Genomic DNA, 17,880 nt, shown 5'->3' on the forward strand with positions numbered 1-17,880 from the left:
GGCAGGCACAGGAAGATACCCTGGGGCTCCCTGGCTAACTGGCTTAGCTGAATGCACTTATATATACTCGTGTGCCCACACACAGATGAGCATACTTGTACATGCAAACCACGCATATAAATGGAAAAAAAAAGTGCCAACGATTAACTTTTAAATTCATCTTTCTGGAAAACACCTAGTTCTAAGAATAACACCATTTATCACTATGGAATACATAGATCCTTGCAGTCCTAAACTATCTTGACTGTCTGGGGAGTACTCTAAATCTTCAAAAACAAACCCTAACTTTCCAAATAACATTGACATTTTAGAATGAAAATTGATGCCAGCGGTCATGCAGGCCTTTAATCCCAGCCCTCAGGAAGCAGAGGCAGGAGGATCTCTCTGGGTTCAAGGCCACCTAGAGACTACATAGTGAATTCCAGGTCAGCCTGAGCTAGAATGAAACCCAACCTTGAAACAAAAACAAAAACATAACAACAACAAAAATAGAATGCACATTAAAATTGTAACCAAAATTAGAAACGATATATTTAGAGTAAGAATAGTGAAATTAGTTTATAGATTTATCTGGTTCCAGTAGTAACCTCATAGTGGGCATTAGGGGGTTTCGATGAGGTCATCCAACAACAAAGACATTTTGCTGGGTGTTACAGTGGATGCACCAGTGTGGACAGGGGTCCCAGGAAATAAAGCACTTGCTATGCAATCCGAGACTGGATCACAAGGACCCAAGTAAAAGCTTAATGCTCTATCAGGCATTTTCAACCCCAGCATATCTATAGCAAGAAGAGATGGGGAGACAGAATTTCCCAGAAACCTGTGAGCCTTCCAGCCTTAAGAACATAAAAATAAAGTAAACTATGAGAGAATATGCCTCAAACAAGGTGTAGGGCAAGGACTAACATCATTACTCCCGAAATTATCCTCTGACTTTCACATATGTACCCTGTCTACCCACGCTCACAAAGTGGAAAACACACACACACACACACAGACACACACACACTTCCCAAACAACCTATGACTGAATTTTGATTGGAAACATCTTCCTAAGAGTCATGCAAAGCTCACAGTAGTATCTCGCTTGTCCTCACACCATTATGACTACTGCCTCCCTTAAAGCAGGCATTTGAGAAACATTGTCTGGGTACTTAAATATTTTCCTGACAAATCATTTTATCAAGGTCTATAGCACAAGCCATTATCCTCTGATGGTTAGATGGAAGCTAGCCTCACCACTTCAGAAGAACCAACATCCTCTTTTGCCCTTTGAGAATCCAGGTGTAATCAATGGGATATAAAGATTACACTGCTGCCTCTCATCAAAGACTCCTTTTTCTATGCATCCATATTGATTTAGTCATGAGTCTATGTAACCATTAAAAGTATTACAGTATTCCCAAATCTTGCACTTAAAGAAATCTAGTATTCTTTTGAGAACTAAGACACAGATGGGTCTAACTACATGTGCTACATTGAATTGACTTACTAAGAGGAAACCACCTTGAAGTCATTATTTATGCATAAGGAAAGATTATCTGAATTTCCCAACAGTGATCTCTGAATAAGTGCAATGGCTATTTCATTTCTGAGGTAATAATAATAACAGCAATAATAACATAGTTATGGGTTCTATGGGCCAGGCCAAGTGAGCACTTTACATACATTATGTCATTTAATTATAACAGCAAATGGTTGGATTCCTTTTTACTGATAACACAAATCCACATAAACCAATTAAGTAATTTATGGAAGGTCACACTGTTATTCTGTATTGACCCTGGTGTTAAGACTTGAGTCCGTCTAAGGACAAATCTAGTGTTTTCAGCCATTATGTTACATAGAATATATGTTTTCAGCCAGTTCTTTCCAAGATTTTAGCAGCATTCTGAACATGTAGTTGACTTCATGCAACAGTAAATGTTTTTGGAGGCCACTTTCCTGATTTGACTCTTAGAATCCCATGGTTTTTGGCATGGGGCCAGCTTCTGAGAAGCACTTGAAGGTTCTAATTCAGTACTGCATCTTATTCATTACGGGAACTTTCTATCACAGTGAAAGAAGTATTTTTGAAATGGCTTTTGTCACCCTGGTGCAGGTATAGTCATCTGCAGCTCTTTCTGCAACTACCTTTTGTTTCTCTAAACCCACACCTGTCACTTTTGCCCAAATAACACAAAATGAGCTGAAGGAAGAAAAGAGAAACAAGGAAGAAAATGTTTATAAGGAGAAAATTAGGAAAGAAAGTGTTTAATTTTGGGATATCACCTCATCATAAAGTATGTTTTAACTTCATTCCTTGCATATGTTACTTGACTCATTATGTCTGCTTCAGTACGTGTAAAAATGGATTTTTTGTTTATTTTATTTATTTATTTGAGAGCAATAGACAGGCAGAGAGAGAACGAGGCAGGTAGGTAGAGAGAAAATGGACACGCCAGGGCCACCAGCCACTGCAAATGAACTCCAGACACATGTACCCTCTTGTGCATCTGGCATACGTGGGTCCTGTGGAATTGAGCCTTGAACCAAGGTCTTTAGGCTTCATAGGCAAGTGCTTAACCACTAAGCCATCTCTCCAGTCCCAGGATGAAAGTATTTTAGAACATAAATAATTTATTGCCTTACACCAAATATATCTTTGATATTGCCAGTGAAACACATTAAGAGCTAATTTCTTTTAATTGAGTATCCATTCTCTCTTTGGCACAACACCATTTACTAATAGGTGTAATAATTACATGAGTACATATGTTAAATGTACATGAATAGCACTACTAATAGAAAAATAAATTGACCAAGTATCCAGAGAATTACCTCATTTGATACTTTCTAATTTTGAAGGGAAATTAGTAGAGACACAGAGACAATAAAGTACATGCATATTAACAATAAAATTTGTATTAAATGCATTTGCAGGTCCTAGGGAGGTGGCTCAGTGACTAAGAACACTTGTTGGACAAGTGGAAGAACATGAGTTCAGTGTTCAGCTCCTACATTAAAAAAAAAAAAAATGCTAGGCATTATCACGATTCCTGTAACCTTATCCCTGGGAGAAGTGAAGACAGGAGAATCACTGGGACTCATTCATCAGCCAGTCTGCCCAAAAATGGCAGCTCCAAGTTCAGCAAGAGAGTCAATTATAAGGAAATTAAGCAAAAGGTTGATAGAGGAGGACACTTGGCATAACACTCTAATGTTCATGTGCGTGTATGGATCACATACACATGCATACATGAAGCATACACACACACACACACACACACACACACTCACCAAAAATAAATTACAAAAGTCTGAGTGAGTGAAAAAAATGAACTAATATAACATCCTTTTGAATTCTGAGGAAAATATAAAGTCTGAAATTTTTAAAAACCTGGGAAATAAAATAAATGGAGAATTTACTTGGGGAGTATGCAGTGCACACTGTCAACTCCTCTAGTCAACTTTCTCTTATTTTCTGTTTTTTACCTGAACCAGATGGCCCCTCCTTAATTAAAGTGAACGCATGGTTCCAAAGCGTGCCTCCTGGTCTCCTTGTGGGGTCTGTGATGCCACAGATGATTTTCACATCTGGGAAAATATATTATCTTCTTACTATAACCAGAACCTTTGCAGCAATATTCATTCTAACTCTGTCTTCCATTTTTTTAAGTCTAATTATCTTTTAAAAATAATCAGAATTGTAATTTAAATATTACAGTACATAATTAACCACACTGGTTGACAGAGAATGAGAAACTGTGGCTGCAGGCAAGCATCAAAATTAATATATACAGTCGGGAATACATCTTGTCATGTAGGGTGTCATCTGGCTGGCGAGAAGAAAGGAGCAGAGCGGAACAGCTTGCAGTCTCTTCTGACCAGAATGCCACCTTGGGTAAGGTGATAAAACACTGTGCACTTTTGTTCTGGTCTCACTTGTCCTTAAGTATTTTGTTTCTTTGTTTCACGAGTGAAATTTAGCTGCTGCTCTCCAAAGACCACATCTTCCATCCTCCTTGAACTTCTGGTTTCTTTAAAGAGTGAGCATCTCTAGGTGTTTTTCTTATTTCCTTTTTCTTGTTCCTATTTTGGCTTCATACTTCTCTGTTGTGGAGGGTTAACTGGTCTACCTCTCTCTCAGGTCTCCTTTAGGAAGGTGGTTTAACTGTGAACCATATGTCCAATGCCCTAGGGAGACAGTAATGACACATAAGCTGTAATTAAGTCCCCATGTGCTGCAAAGCCAATTGTCATATTCAGGCTGTTGAGCTGTGAAATGGAGCTAAATGCAAATGGAATAGGTACCCCAAGCTTAGCAGATAGCTTCTTTCTGGTTTTCACTAAGATCTGAGCTTATCGGGATTTCTCTCATTCTGTTTTTGTCTGGTTTTGCTTGTTTTAATATAGTTGGAGGGACAACATTGGAGTCCAATAAAAATATTGTATGCTCAAATGATGTCTCCCAGTCAGGAATTATCAGGATTGGCCTTCTGATATTAATTTTTCTAGGGATTTATCAAACCTGTTTCTCTTTTTATACAGAGAAAAGCAATACTGAGAGGTAGTTCTAGCTTCTCTAAAAACACAAAAGAGTCTGTGAAAATACAAGTCGAAGCAAAGAAGAAAACAAAACAAGGAAAGAAATTAGTGATGATTTGATCACCAAGTAGCATCTTTTGGTTGGCCTTGTTAACTTTATGAACTTCAGTATAACCTCCCTTCCACATTTGCAAAATCCTTGCTGATGCAGCAGGCTCTCTCTAGTGATGCCTATTCATTTGGTGGTGGCTGTTAGTGTTGTTATTTGCCTTTGTTCCACTTTTGCTTTTATTTTGTTCTAGAAAGGGCATAATGTAATGGATCCATTCAACATTTTTTAAAAAAAGTTTTTCAAGGTAAGGTCTCTCTGACTTGGAATTCATTCTGTATTTTCAGATTGGCCTTCAACTCACGGTGATCCTCATACCTCATCCTACTTGCGCTGGAATTAAAGGCATGGGCCACTATGGCTGGCTCACCTTTTTTTTTTCTTTGAGGTGGAATCTTGCTCTAGCATAGGCTGACCTGGAAATTCACTGTGTAATCTCAGGGTAGCCTCAAAGTCATGGTGATCCTCTTACCTCTGCCTCCCAAGTGCTGAGATTAAAGATGCGGGGACTGGGCTGGAGAGACGGCTTAGTGGATAAGCACTTGCCTTTGAAGCCTAAGGACCCCGGTTCAAGGCTTGATTCCCCAGGACCCACGTTAGCCAGATAGACAAGGGAGCGCAAGCACCTGGAGTTCATTTGCAGTGGCTGGAGGCCCTGGCGTGCCCATTCTCTCTCTATCTGCCTCTTCCTCTCTCTGTCTGTCACTCTTAAATAGATAAATAAATAAATAAAGATGTGGGGACCATGCCTGGCTCACCAAATTTTTTTAACTGGGTCCATACTTCTGCCTTGAGTGGACAGCAGCATGTTGACATTTTCATCAAAATCCTCTTTAGGGCTGAAGATAAGGTTTAGTGGTTAAGGGGCTTGCCTGTGAAGCCTGAGGACCCATGTTTGACTCTTCAGGAGCCACTTAAACCAGACGCACAGGTGATGTAAGCCCGCAGTGGTGCACCTGCCCATAAGACGATGCACAGCGTCAGGAGTTCGATTGCAGTGGCTGGAGGCCCTGGCATGCCAATTCTCCTTCTTTCTTTCTAGCTCTCTCTCTTTCTTTCTCTGATAAAAAGCTAAAATAAAATAAACTAAATATCCTTACCCTTATTGAATGTGAAAGAAGGCTGTGGTTCCATCAGGTTTCCCCCTCAATGACCTCAGAAAGTAAATGAGAAAACCTGGCTGCAGCTAGCGATTCTTGAACAGGACCACCTCTCACGGTTGTCGGCGGCAGGTGCAGGTGTGGGCCAGCGTCGCTCAGTGAGATGCCATCCCCATCCTTTGGCCCTTCACGCAGCTTTCACTTTAAACTGCGTAGGAATGTGGGTGGCTGCCTCTGAACCTCCCTGAGCTGATGACGGACACCACCACATGTTACGCGTGACACTGATTGTAAATGGCACAAAGATCTTCTTTTTAATTCAAATATTTTCTCAAAATGGAGATTTATTTGTTTAGCACTCAGAACACATTCATTTATCCTTGTTTTTCTTTTACAAAGCAGAAACAATGATAATAGATGACTGGTTTTTTTCCCTCCTGGTATTTAGCAACCAATTTTACAGACAATTAAAATACTCTAACAAGAAGATTAATCAACTTTTAACGTGAAATTGTGTTGTTTATTTCATTGCATATGTACCTCATTGTTACCATCAAATGTATGTCCTGTAGAAGTTTATGTATATTAAAATACTTATATCCATTTGCACCCATGGCTATTAAACAATTAACCCAATTTTCATGGGTAATCAACCCATAATAATTTGGTTTGGGTCTTCATTACCCAGATTAATTCAAATAAAAAAGACACAGTGAGGCAAAAATTGGATAAGTGGATACCGTCTAATCCCAACTGTTTTAATTGTCCATTGGGATATCTGAATTGGCTTTTGAAAAGATACTTCTGTTCATCGTAACCCCTCTTAATCAAATACAATGTAATTTTTCTCTGTTTCTTAAAATAAATCATTCTTCCATGAGTTGTATGAACTTAATAAACTTCAGCTCTTTCAGGAACTAAAATTGTAAAAATCTTTACCCCTTTCAAGAAATCCCTTACATGATTGAAACATTTAATTTGCAACATATAAAGCAATATTTATAGTATGGTCTAGTGTTTTTGAATTTGTAATGCATTAATTTTGGATTCTTGACAGTTTATGAAATCCATTCTGGTTTTCTTTATAGCTCTTGCTTCTGTCAATTAATGGTCAAGATAGCTGAAAATAAAATATGGGTCATTTGAGTGTCATCAGCCTGCTATATAACTTAACTAGTAGTCATGGTAGAACACACCTACATCTTCAAGTAAATATATATATTTATATGAGAAGAGTAGATCCAATATATTTTGGATCTACCCATATATTCACATATGATTAGAAGAATCCCAAATATCAAGCACTAAAGGAATTGTAACTATATCTTACAACATGAACCCCCATTTAAAGCAATGCTTTTTGGAACATATTTCATGGCACACATATATGACCCATCAGTGGTACTCATGCTTGGCTTAACTTTACTCACTCAGGGTATACTTTGAACACTAACCTGGTTCGCCTGTTATGATTTAATTGGCCTTCACTATGTTCTGACATGACTTTATTTTAAAATCTCACCAGATTATTATCTTTATAATATCCGTGATATCACAGTATAAATATAGCACTTTTAAACAGTTGGTTAAAGAGATCTAAGAAAAAGAGGCTTTCAAGTAATATATTGTTAGTTTTTAGTAATGTAACTACAGGTGACATCTATTGTTTTTCTTAACACCTTTCTCCATGGAGTATAGGTTACTTTTGTTTAATATGTGTATATATATGTATATATCAATGATGTAGAAATAAAGAGACAGGAAAAGATGTATTATTAAAAATTCAAGGGAAATACCATGGCAAAACGAATTCTTTGTTGCAATAATCTCCTTCCCACCTATGGGGAAACCTATGACAACTCTCTGGATGGGGCACGGAAGCACATAGGGAAATAGGATGCTCTTTGGTGTACTGAGTTCTCTTTCCCAGGTCATTTGGCCTGGGTTTAGAAACCCACATCTCGGTGAAAATGGCATGGAGAAGTAGAAAGTCACTGATGGGTCAGCAAGTAGATGATTTTCAACTTGAGATGCTCTGTCTGGAGTGAATATCACATACTAAGTCTCAAGAAATAACCCCAAGAAAAGCACCAAGAAAGATGAGGAGTCTTAGCTAAAATTTCTTCCTCTTTACTTTTCAGATGTTTATAAAAATTGCCATAGCAACAGTGTTATACAAAGGCATCTGTCCTTTCACTCTAGGTGTTTGTTCTGTGACTCCCAATCAAGTCTTTTGGATTTCATTTGAAAAATTTTTTTAAAAAGCCTTTATATTAAGGTGATGGCTAATTTTATGCGTCACGTTGACTCCCCATGATGTGCCAAATATTTGCTTACACATTGTGATATTCTTGGAAGAAGTTTCAGGATGACTGAGTATGCAGGAATGTACCACCAGAGTGGGTGGGCCTCATTTAAATAACTGATGGCCTGAATACACAAAGGCTAAATAGGTTGGAATTCCTTTGGCCTGACTGCACTGAGCTGAAATAGTGAGGGCTTTTGTTGTTGTTGTTTGTTTCTTTTCTGGCCTTTGCACTCAGACTCAAACATATGCTTCTCTTGGATTTCATGCCTTCTTCCTGGCAGAAGTTCCACTACAATGGATCTATGGGTTAGCTCTGCTGTAAACACACACACACACACACACACACACACACACACACACACACACACCTGCCACCGCCACACATAAACAAATTTATTTCTTTCAATAATTATAGCCTAATGACTAATGGTAAGGTCATATAAAACTTAAATTCTTCTCAGTTAAAAAGTGTGATAAATTTCATTTTAATCTCCGGGGTATCATTAATTTTAGACCCATACTCAGAATACCTAGAGTGGACTGTTATTGTTATTGCTACAGATATGATCTCATCTCATCCTTGACAAGAGCATTCCTGTTTGAGGCCCCTTGCTGGGGATGTTTGGATTTCATATGCCCTCACTGAGGAGGCTGTACTGAAGAACCCACTTTCAGGTACGGAGAAGTGACTCTCATTTCCTCCTGCAGCTCTACTCTTTGGTGTAAACAGCTGTTCTATTTTTGCTCAAGGGTGATATTTTTTTTTAGAAAGGTTTATTATTATTATTTATTTGAGAGAGAGAGAAAGAAAGAAAGAAAGAAAGAAAGAAAGAAAGAAAATGGGAGAGTCACAACCTCTAGCCTTTGTAAGCACTTGTGTCCCTTTGTGCATCTGGCTTTATGTGGGTCCTGGAGAATCAAACCTGGGTACTTTGGCTTTGCAGGAAAGCAGCTTAATTGCTAAGCCACCATTTCAGCCCTCAAGGATGATTTTTAACACTCACCTCTGAGTCCTAGTATCCATTCTGGCCCTGAAGTAGCATAACATACAAGAATATATATATAATGTGTGTGTATGTGTGTATATATATATTATATTATATATATTCTAAATATAAATAAATAAATATACATATATTTATTTATTTATATTTACATATATACACAGGTTGGACAAAATGCAAATTGGAAAATTGGATTTAAATATTATAATTACAGAGAAACATGTACATGCAACCCAGCTACTTAATTACTCCCAATCAACTTCAAAATTATCTGAGAATTACATTACAATACTGAGGAGGGGAGCTGCAGAACACATGTTTTATCTTTAACAGACCTTGTCAAAATATTTTTCTGCCATTACTCTAGTTAAATTGGCCATTAATTTTAGTTTATGAAGTGTAGAATAACATTTAAACCAAAGCATGAGAGAGAGTGAGATAGCACTAATTTTCTCTACTTCAACCAGCATTTACTGCGTGCTTATTGTATTTCTGATATTGTTCTAGATACTAGAAGTGAAGCACTGAAGATCCTGCCCTCAGGGGTTAGTGAGGAGGAAATGACAAGCACTTAGATGACCAATAGAAGCAATAGTAAGTAACGTTGCCAGCACAGGCAAAATGATATGAGAAAAGTGCCATGTTGAAAATACTATGGTCTTCCAGGAGGTAGTAGAGATTTCAATTGATTGTTCAGGAAGAGTTTCACTGCAAATAAATGCACCTTTTTGCCAAGTCCTGTGAGACATTGGATGTACTTGCATATATAGAAATACAAGATCAAAGTCTTAAAGCATGAGAATAAATAGAGTGTGTCAGGGTATCTGGACAGAGTGAGCAAGGAAGGTGAGAAGACACACATGTTGACCTTAGAGTTTTCAGTTTGGAAAGTTCAACCATAGCCACAAGAACAGAGCCAAGATAGAAGGATACTGATATAGAATGAAGGCTTGTGGACATGCTAAGAAATTAAGAAATTCATCTGTTTGTTGATACTTTTCACATTGAGCTAGCTGGAAAGAAACAGAACATGTAAGAAGTGATGGAGTTTGAAGGCAAAAAGAAGTATAAATAATTTCAAAGGCTTGTGGGGTTGGCCATGTCAAGGGCAGACATCTAAGGCTGCAAGGCCTCAGAAAGCTCAGGCACAAGGGGGCCCATTGTATATTTGAGAAAAGAGCATTCCTACAATATGATGCCTCAGTTTACCAATGTGAAGAAGCAGTGGTAGAGATAGAGAAAAAGGGACAGCATTTTCTTTCTAAGCAGTAAGAAACAAAGGACAAAATTTTGGTCTCAGAAGAAGGCAAATTATATGTACTACAAGAATCCAAGAGAACATCGTTTCTAAGCAACCATGATGTACTCTGTTAGGATTTTATGAGTTTATATTATGTATTCTTAAAAACCCTTAAAAGTGGGCTCTGAAAGAAATAGCTAGAAATATATTTGTAAAAATAAAGTTATTATGGCTGAGACTTTCAGCTGTTGCCTCAAACTATGAAATCATAGATCCATGAAAAAACTGTCTTTTTCTGTATTTAATGACTTATACATAAGTAAGGTCACCTGACTCAAAAGTACACATGCTTAGAGACATAAAGTGGGTAAAATTTACATAATAAAACATTTTAGGTAGCTTATTTGAAACGATGGAAGAAAGTTCAAAGTGTTTTATTTTTTCCCCTAAGCCTGGAAATGTGCAGTCTGAGGAAATGAAAACAGAAAGACCTACAGACTTAGAAATTCTACAAATAGGTTTAGTTTTGCATGTAATTTTTATCTGAATGTTTATTGTTTGTTGCAATTTTGAGTAAGAAGAATCTTTTTGAAAATATTTTATCATAATGCTCAATACAACAAATTGTCTTTAGCATAGAATATTTGGAAAATACATAGAGTGCTTTAAATTTATCTACTCAAAGACGTCATCGAAAGCCTATCTGTGCCAGGTATTTTTTGTGCTAACAAAGAATGAAATTGAGGTTGATACCTCCACTCAGGGATCTTATCAACAACAGCACACAAAAGATCATGAAAAATTAGGCTGTCTCTTATGAGTCAAAGACTGGCCAAGATGAATGATGTAATGTGCATGTGCATCCCAGGAAAGATCTTACTACTGATCTCATCATATGGTTGTGGTAAACATTTGGGAAAATGATGTATTTTCCTTGTTAGCCCTACGTCTAGGAAGCTAACTGGCTCAGGCTCTAGTCACTAACGACTGTGGGCATGCCACTGTGTGCTGGTGTTGACCGCATGCATGGCACCATTGCAGCCCTTGGAAGTGGATGAAATGAATTTCTCGCTGGAGAGATGGAACGGAGCTCATACCAGCAGCCACAAGGCAGGCCGGCCTCAGCAGTGATGGAGCCGCATGCGCAGGGCTGGGGCTGCCAGAGGACCCTGACATACCGCCTTCTCATTTCACACAGCTTTGGAACTGATGGAATGGAGCCACGTGTTTAAGGTTCCAGGAATGTGGCTGCTTTCTTGGTCATATATTCTGCTTCAGTCAACCTTCATACATGTTGAGCAAGTAATTGAAGTTTGGATTTAAAACACATCAAATGTACAGTCTCCCCGTCATTCTGTATTGTTAGATACAATCACCAATATTTTCATTCTCTAAGATATATACTGATAGTACATATGTGTATCTATATATGTGTGTGTTATATATACATATATGTTTATGTATATAACAAGTATATGTATATGGGACAGTAAATGTTAGTGTATACATATGGAGTCATGTGTACATGTTTGCATTTCCTGATCTCTAGCATACTTAATATCTTTATTTTGCAACTACAGCTTTTATGATGGACACTTTTCTATGTCTCTAGATGATTTTTTGCTTGTCCATTTTGGGGGTTCTGGGAATTGAACTCAGGGTCTTGTGCATGCTGAGGATGTGGCACATCCCCAGCCCTCCAAAAAGTTTTTTATAAGAGGGTTTTCATTGAATTACATATTATGGAAGTTATTTAATCACCTATCCAAGCCCCTATGTTTGAAAATATGGTCATATTCTACATGATATTGAAAAGACCTTATGGAGCTGGGAAGATGAGTCAGTGGGTAAAAGCACTTGCTGGCATAGCCTATCAGTTGTACCATGTAAATCCAGATGCACAAACTGGTACATCTATCTGATGTTCATTTACAGCTGCAAGACAGCCTGGTGTGTCCATTCTGTCTTTCTATCTCCCAAATAAATAAATTTAAATAAAAAACATTAGGAACACAAGTATGTATAATTACTAAATCGTAGTAGTATATTATCTTATGACTTGTTCCATCTCTGGCATTTTCATCTCACCCTCCCAATCCCTCTTCTTGCCCAGTGTCCCCATCCCCGTTCACCTTCTCCAGCCCCACTGTCACCCTGCACTGATAACTAGTCAATTCCTTTTTCTAAATTTACTTAATTCTCGGGGTGTCTGTGTGAGTCTCTCTCTCTCTCTCTCTGTCCCTGTGTGTGTGTGTGTGTGTGTGTGTGTGTGTGTGTGTGTGTGTGTATCTATGTATGTGAGTGTCTCTGGGCCTCTGTGTGTGTGTGTTAGCCAGGGTGTCTTGCTGCTGTAAGTGAACATCCATTCTAAATTATGTAGATGTCTGAGGAACAGAACCCAGGTTGGCAGGCTTTCCAAGGAACTGTTTTTAGCCCCTAAGCCATCCCCCCAGCTCCCTAAACAGTAAGTTCTTGATTTGTTATATTTCTGTGAATATTTGAAGACACACACTATTCACTTCTTGTTCTAAGAATTTTAAAGGATGCTTATGACTGTGTCATTATTTACCAGAATTACCTAATTATCTCTGATATTGTCATATATTATCTAGCACTGCAATTTATGCAAACATTTTGAGCTTTTTAGGATTTCTGATAAATGACTGACATTTATTACTTGGTCAGCACTTTTTGCTTTCTAAATAAGATACATAATCATGTATTTTATCTATTAATGCTTTAAATTTTTATTAGTTATTTGCAATGTGTTCTTCATTTATTAATAACATTAGCGATTTATATTTATATTCACTGTTTTTCTAGTTTATCTTATTAATGGGTTTACATAATAGAAAATTGCATGTATTTTTCTATCTTACTGGTTAAGTGTTTGAAGTCAACTATTATTATTAGAAGCAAAATGAGCAATTTTTACATATTTCATCTTAGTTGTTTCATCTTACTTATTTAGAAGTATAACTACTTAAATAATTTGCAACTTATCTGGGGCTATACAAGAAAGTGGTGTAGGGCCTTCTTCCCATGACATCACAGTAGTTATCACACTCATCACTGAGATGAGCAGCTGCTAAAAAGTCAAGGAATTTCCCCCCTGGAAGGTAATAGAGAGGTGAGAAAGAAGAGTTTTCTCACATGACTAATATTTAAAAGTCTAGATCGCAAAATAACATCTAAGTAACCACTTTGAAAAGATAAGACTTCTTATCTTTAAGCCATACTTTGCTATTTTAAATGCATTGTTTTTTATTTTTTATGAAAAATTATTTTTTTAAATTATTTATTTATTTATTTGAGAGCGACAGACACAGAGAGAAAGACAGATAGAGGGAGAGAGAGAGAATGGGCGCTCCAGGGCTTCCAGCCTCTGCAAACGAACTCCAGACGCGTGCGCCCCCTTGTGCATCTGGCTAACGTGGGACCTGGGGAACCGAGCCTCGAACCGGGGTCCTTAGGCTTCACAGGCAAGCGCTTAACCACTAAGCCATCTCTCCAGCCCGAAAAATTGTTATTAATAGGCAATTAAACTTAATTTTTGTTATTTCCACGAATTGTGCTGAAAGAGATATTTTAATTTAAAATAACCCTTTATCATTTAGTTATGTCGGCTGGGGGTGCATGCCAGGGTCTCCTACCATAGCAAATAAAAGGCAGATTTGTACATCAGTTTTTATATGTAGCTTTGCATGGGTGGTTGGGGACTTGAAACTGTGCCAGAAGTCTTTGCATGCCCAGTGCCTCTAGCTTAGCCACTGGGCCATCTCCCCAGCTCCAAGACATATTTTAATATTTGCTTGTTTGCTTTAGTGTCTGTTTCCCACAGGTAGTCATTCAATTGCTCATAATTATCCTTTCATCATTGCATGCTCTTCCAGAACTCACCAATGCCAGTGTCTAAAGACAGATTATAGGTGGCATAAGACTGAAGGCTGAGTCAAACTCGGGATTGGAGAGCTCAAGTTCCTGACAGAAGCATGGTTTCCAGGTAGCAAGACCTTATCATTTACACCTAAAAGAAAAGGGTTTATAAGGTACTCAGGCCAAAAATGACTTCACTCTAGCTGGAATGTGTCTGGTTTATCTTAAATAAGCATCAAGGATATTAGGCATGTTCCTGACACTGAGTAAGCCAATGAGTGGTAAAGCTCTGTTGACCATACTCACAGTTGGATCAGCTTGTGCTATTCTATAAATAAAAGCATCAAACACAGACCGAGATTAATCAGGGGTAGTCATGGTGGACACAACTCAAAGTCACTTGTGGTTAGGTTACAATGAATGTCTACAGCTTTTCAAAAGCATTGTTTCTCACAGAATATTAGTAGTGTAAGTAGGAGTGAAGTTGAAAGAAATGCTAATATAATCTTGAAAAACTGACATAATGTGTGAATATGACCAAATACATCATATGCATTGTTAGAAATGTCTTAATCCCTAAGTAAATACTAATAATGATAAAAAATTTTATTTAAGTCATACATGGACTACTTAGAATAAACTGTATTTCAACTCAAGTTGAAGATGTGCTCAGAGGTGTACTACTTCTCTGGCATATGTGAAAGGCTGGGTATGATCCTTAGCACCAATTGTGTACAACATGTTAATGTTATATTCCTATAACCCAAATTGGTTGACTAGGCCTTTTTTAGTGTAAATAGAGTATGTGGCACTTTAATGTTAAGGTCAAATTTTCATATTTGGAAAATATCTTTATTTTTAACAAATGAAGCTTGAAGATTTATGAATTCTTTTTACTCATTTGTTTTTCACTTTCTTTTTATTTTGTGAAATATATATCATCATCATGACATCAAATAAAAGAGAGACTGATTGAAATGGGGAGGAGATATGATGGAGAATGGAGTGTCAACGGGGAAAGTGGCGGGAGGGAGGGTATTACCATGGGATGTTTTTTATAATCATGGAAGTAGTTAATAAAAAAATTGAAAAAAAGAAATATATATTACATAAAATTTGTGTTTTAAACATATGTTAGCATATTGAGGTAGCAAAAATTAATATTTAAAATGTTATATAACCATTAACACAATCTATTCTCTCACACTTTTACTTTACCCCGAGAATAAATTCTATAGTCCTTGAAATAGCTCTCCTTCCTGGCAGCAACTGATCTACTGCATGTCTCAAAGAATTTGCCCATTCTAGATAATTGATGTAAATGGACCAAATAACATTTGTCTTTTTATAGCTGTTTCACTGAACCTAATGTTCTCCAAGTTCATCCATGTAAACCTTTTTCTTTTTACGGGTGAAAAATATTCAATTTCATGTGTACACAACATTTTGTTTATCCACTCAACTATTCGCAGAACACTGGATTTGTCTTCACCTTGTGGCTATTGTGACTAATGTTACAGTGAACGGTGACATGCAAATATGCGTTCATTGATACTGGTTAGGTATGCCCAGGTGAAGAACTACTGGACTGTGTGGTTTTCCACAGCATCTTCTTTTCCACTGCATCTCTACATTCTCACTGGAAACATGTCAACTCTGTCGCTGTTATACCCACATCAGCACTTGCTAATATCTGATATTTTTTGTAGCTTTCACAGTAGCTGAAAATTAATAATCTATTGCATTTTTTCTTTCTTTTTTAAAAAAAATTTCTTTATTTATTTGAGAGAGAAACAGGCAGATAGAGAGAGAGAGTGTGAGAGAAAATGGGTGTGCCAGGGCCTCCAGCCATTGCAAATGAACTCCAGATGCATGTGCCACCTTGGGGATCTGGTTCACATAGATCCTGGGGAATTGAACCTTAGTCCTTTGGTTTTAAAGCAAATACCTTAACCACTAGGCCACCTCTCTAGCCCTGTGCTTTCTTTTTAATATTATTATTTATTTATTTGCTAGCCTGTGTGTGTATGTACACACACACACACACACACACACACACACACACACAGAGACAGAAAGAGGAGAATGGGCATACCAGGATTTCTTGCCACTGCTAGTAAACTCCAGAACTCCAGATGCACACACCACTTCATGTATTTAGCTATAAGTGGATGCTGGGTATGAGTATGGGCTGGCAGACATTGCAATAAGCACCTTTAATGGCTGGTCCATTTCCCCAGGCCTTATGATGTTTTTGATTAGTGTTTTATTAATGACTATTCATTTTGAACATCTTCTCATGTGTGTAGTGGCCAATTTTGTGGATCATTTTTAAAAATGCCTATTCAAATATTTACCATACTAAAATTAGTATAATTTTCTTTTGTTGCTGAGCAGAAAGATTCTCATATATTCAGGATATATCACATATGTAAGTATAATCAGACGAGTGACTGACAACATCTTCTCTCACACTGCAGGCAAGTTATCTTTTCATTGTTTTGAAATTATCATGCAATATATAATACATTTAATGTTTTAAAAGTCATACTTTAAAAATATTTTATATGTTTATTTGAGAGAGAGAGAGAGAGAGGGAGAGAGAGAGAGCAGGGGAGGGGTGAAGACAGGAAGAATGGGTGTTCCAGGGTCACTAGCCACTGCAAATGAACCCCAGATGCATGTGCCACTTTTGCATCTGGGCTTATGTGAGTACTGGGGAATCAAACCTGGTGCCTTAACTTCTAAGCTATATCTCCCGCCCAAATTTTGATGGAGACTCATGTGTATGTACATATAGATACATATATTTGGCCTCTTGCTACTCAGGCTTTGGTGTAATAATCTATTTTTTTTTTTTTTTTTTTTGCCAATGCAAGGTCATCCCAAAGACTCAAATTTCTTATTCTTTTCAGAGTTTTATTTGCATTTTGAGCTTATTTTCATAGCTAACATGTAATAGGGTCTCACTCCTTTCTCTCTCTTTGCATGTGTTCATGTGTGTGAGTATATACATGGACATATGGACATGCTACAGCTTTGGCATGTAATGCAAAAGAAAGTTTTTGCTTAAGCTTCCTTGTCTTCTATCTCTTTGGATGCAGTGTCTCTCATTGTTCACTATTTCCTTTGCCATACTAACTGGCTTAAGGACTGTATGAAAGACAATGTGAAAATATGAAGATACTAGTCAATGACTGATAAAAATATTTGCCAAAATTATGATAAAATACAGTCTCAAGAATATACAAAGAAAATTTTAAACTGAATAATGGGTAATTTATCAATCTAATTAGAAATAGGTATAACCATACATGTGTCACTTGAGAGAGCACACGAAGCTGGATGAAGCTGCTCACGCTGAGAGCCTACCACTCGGGAAGTAGAGTCAAGAGATTCAGGAGTTCAGGTTCATCCTCAGCTAAATAGTAACCACTTGGGAAGTAGAGTCAAGAGATTCAGGAGTTCAGGTTCATCCTCAGCTAAATAGTAGCCACTCAGGAAGTAGAGTCAAGAGATTCAGGAGTTCAAGTTTATCCTCAGCTAAATAGTAAATTCCAGGACAGCCTGAGCAACAAAAGATTTTGTCTCAATGAAAAAAAGTAATTGTGGTTGGAAAATGATCACATGAAATTTTCTTACAAATCATATGCCCACAGTCATAGTCAGCTTCATATTGTTGGAATGAACCAGAAGACCAGACCAGACAAGGTATG

This window comes from Jaculus jaculus, chromosome 19 (assembly GCF_020740685.1).
Source record: "Jaculus jaculus isolate mJacJac1 chromosome 19, mJacJac1.mat.Y.cur, whole genome shotgun sequence".
Lineage (NCBI taxonomy): Eukaryota > Metazoa > Chordata > Mammalia > Rodentia > Dipodidae > Jaculus > Jaculus jaculus.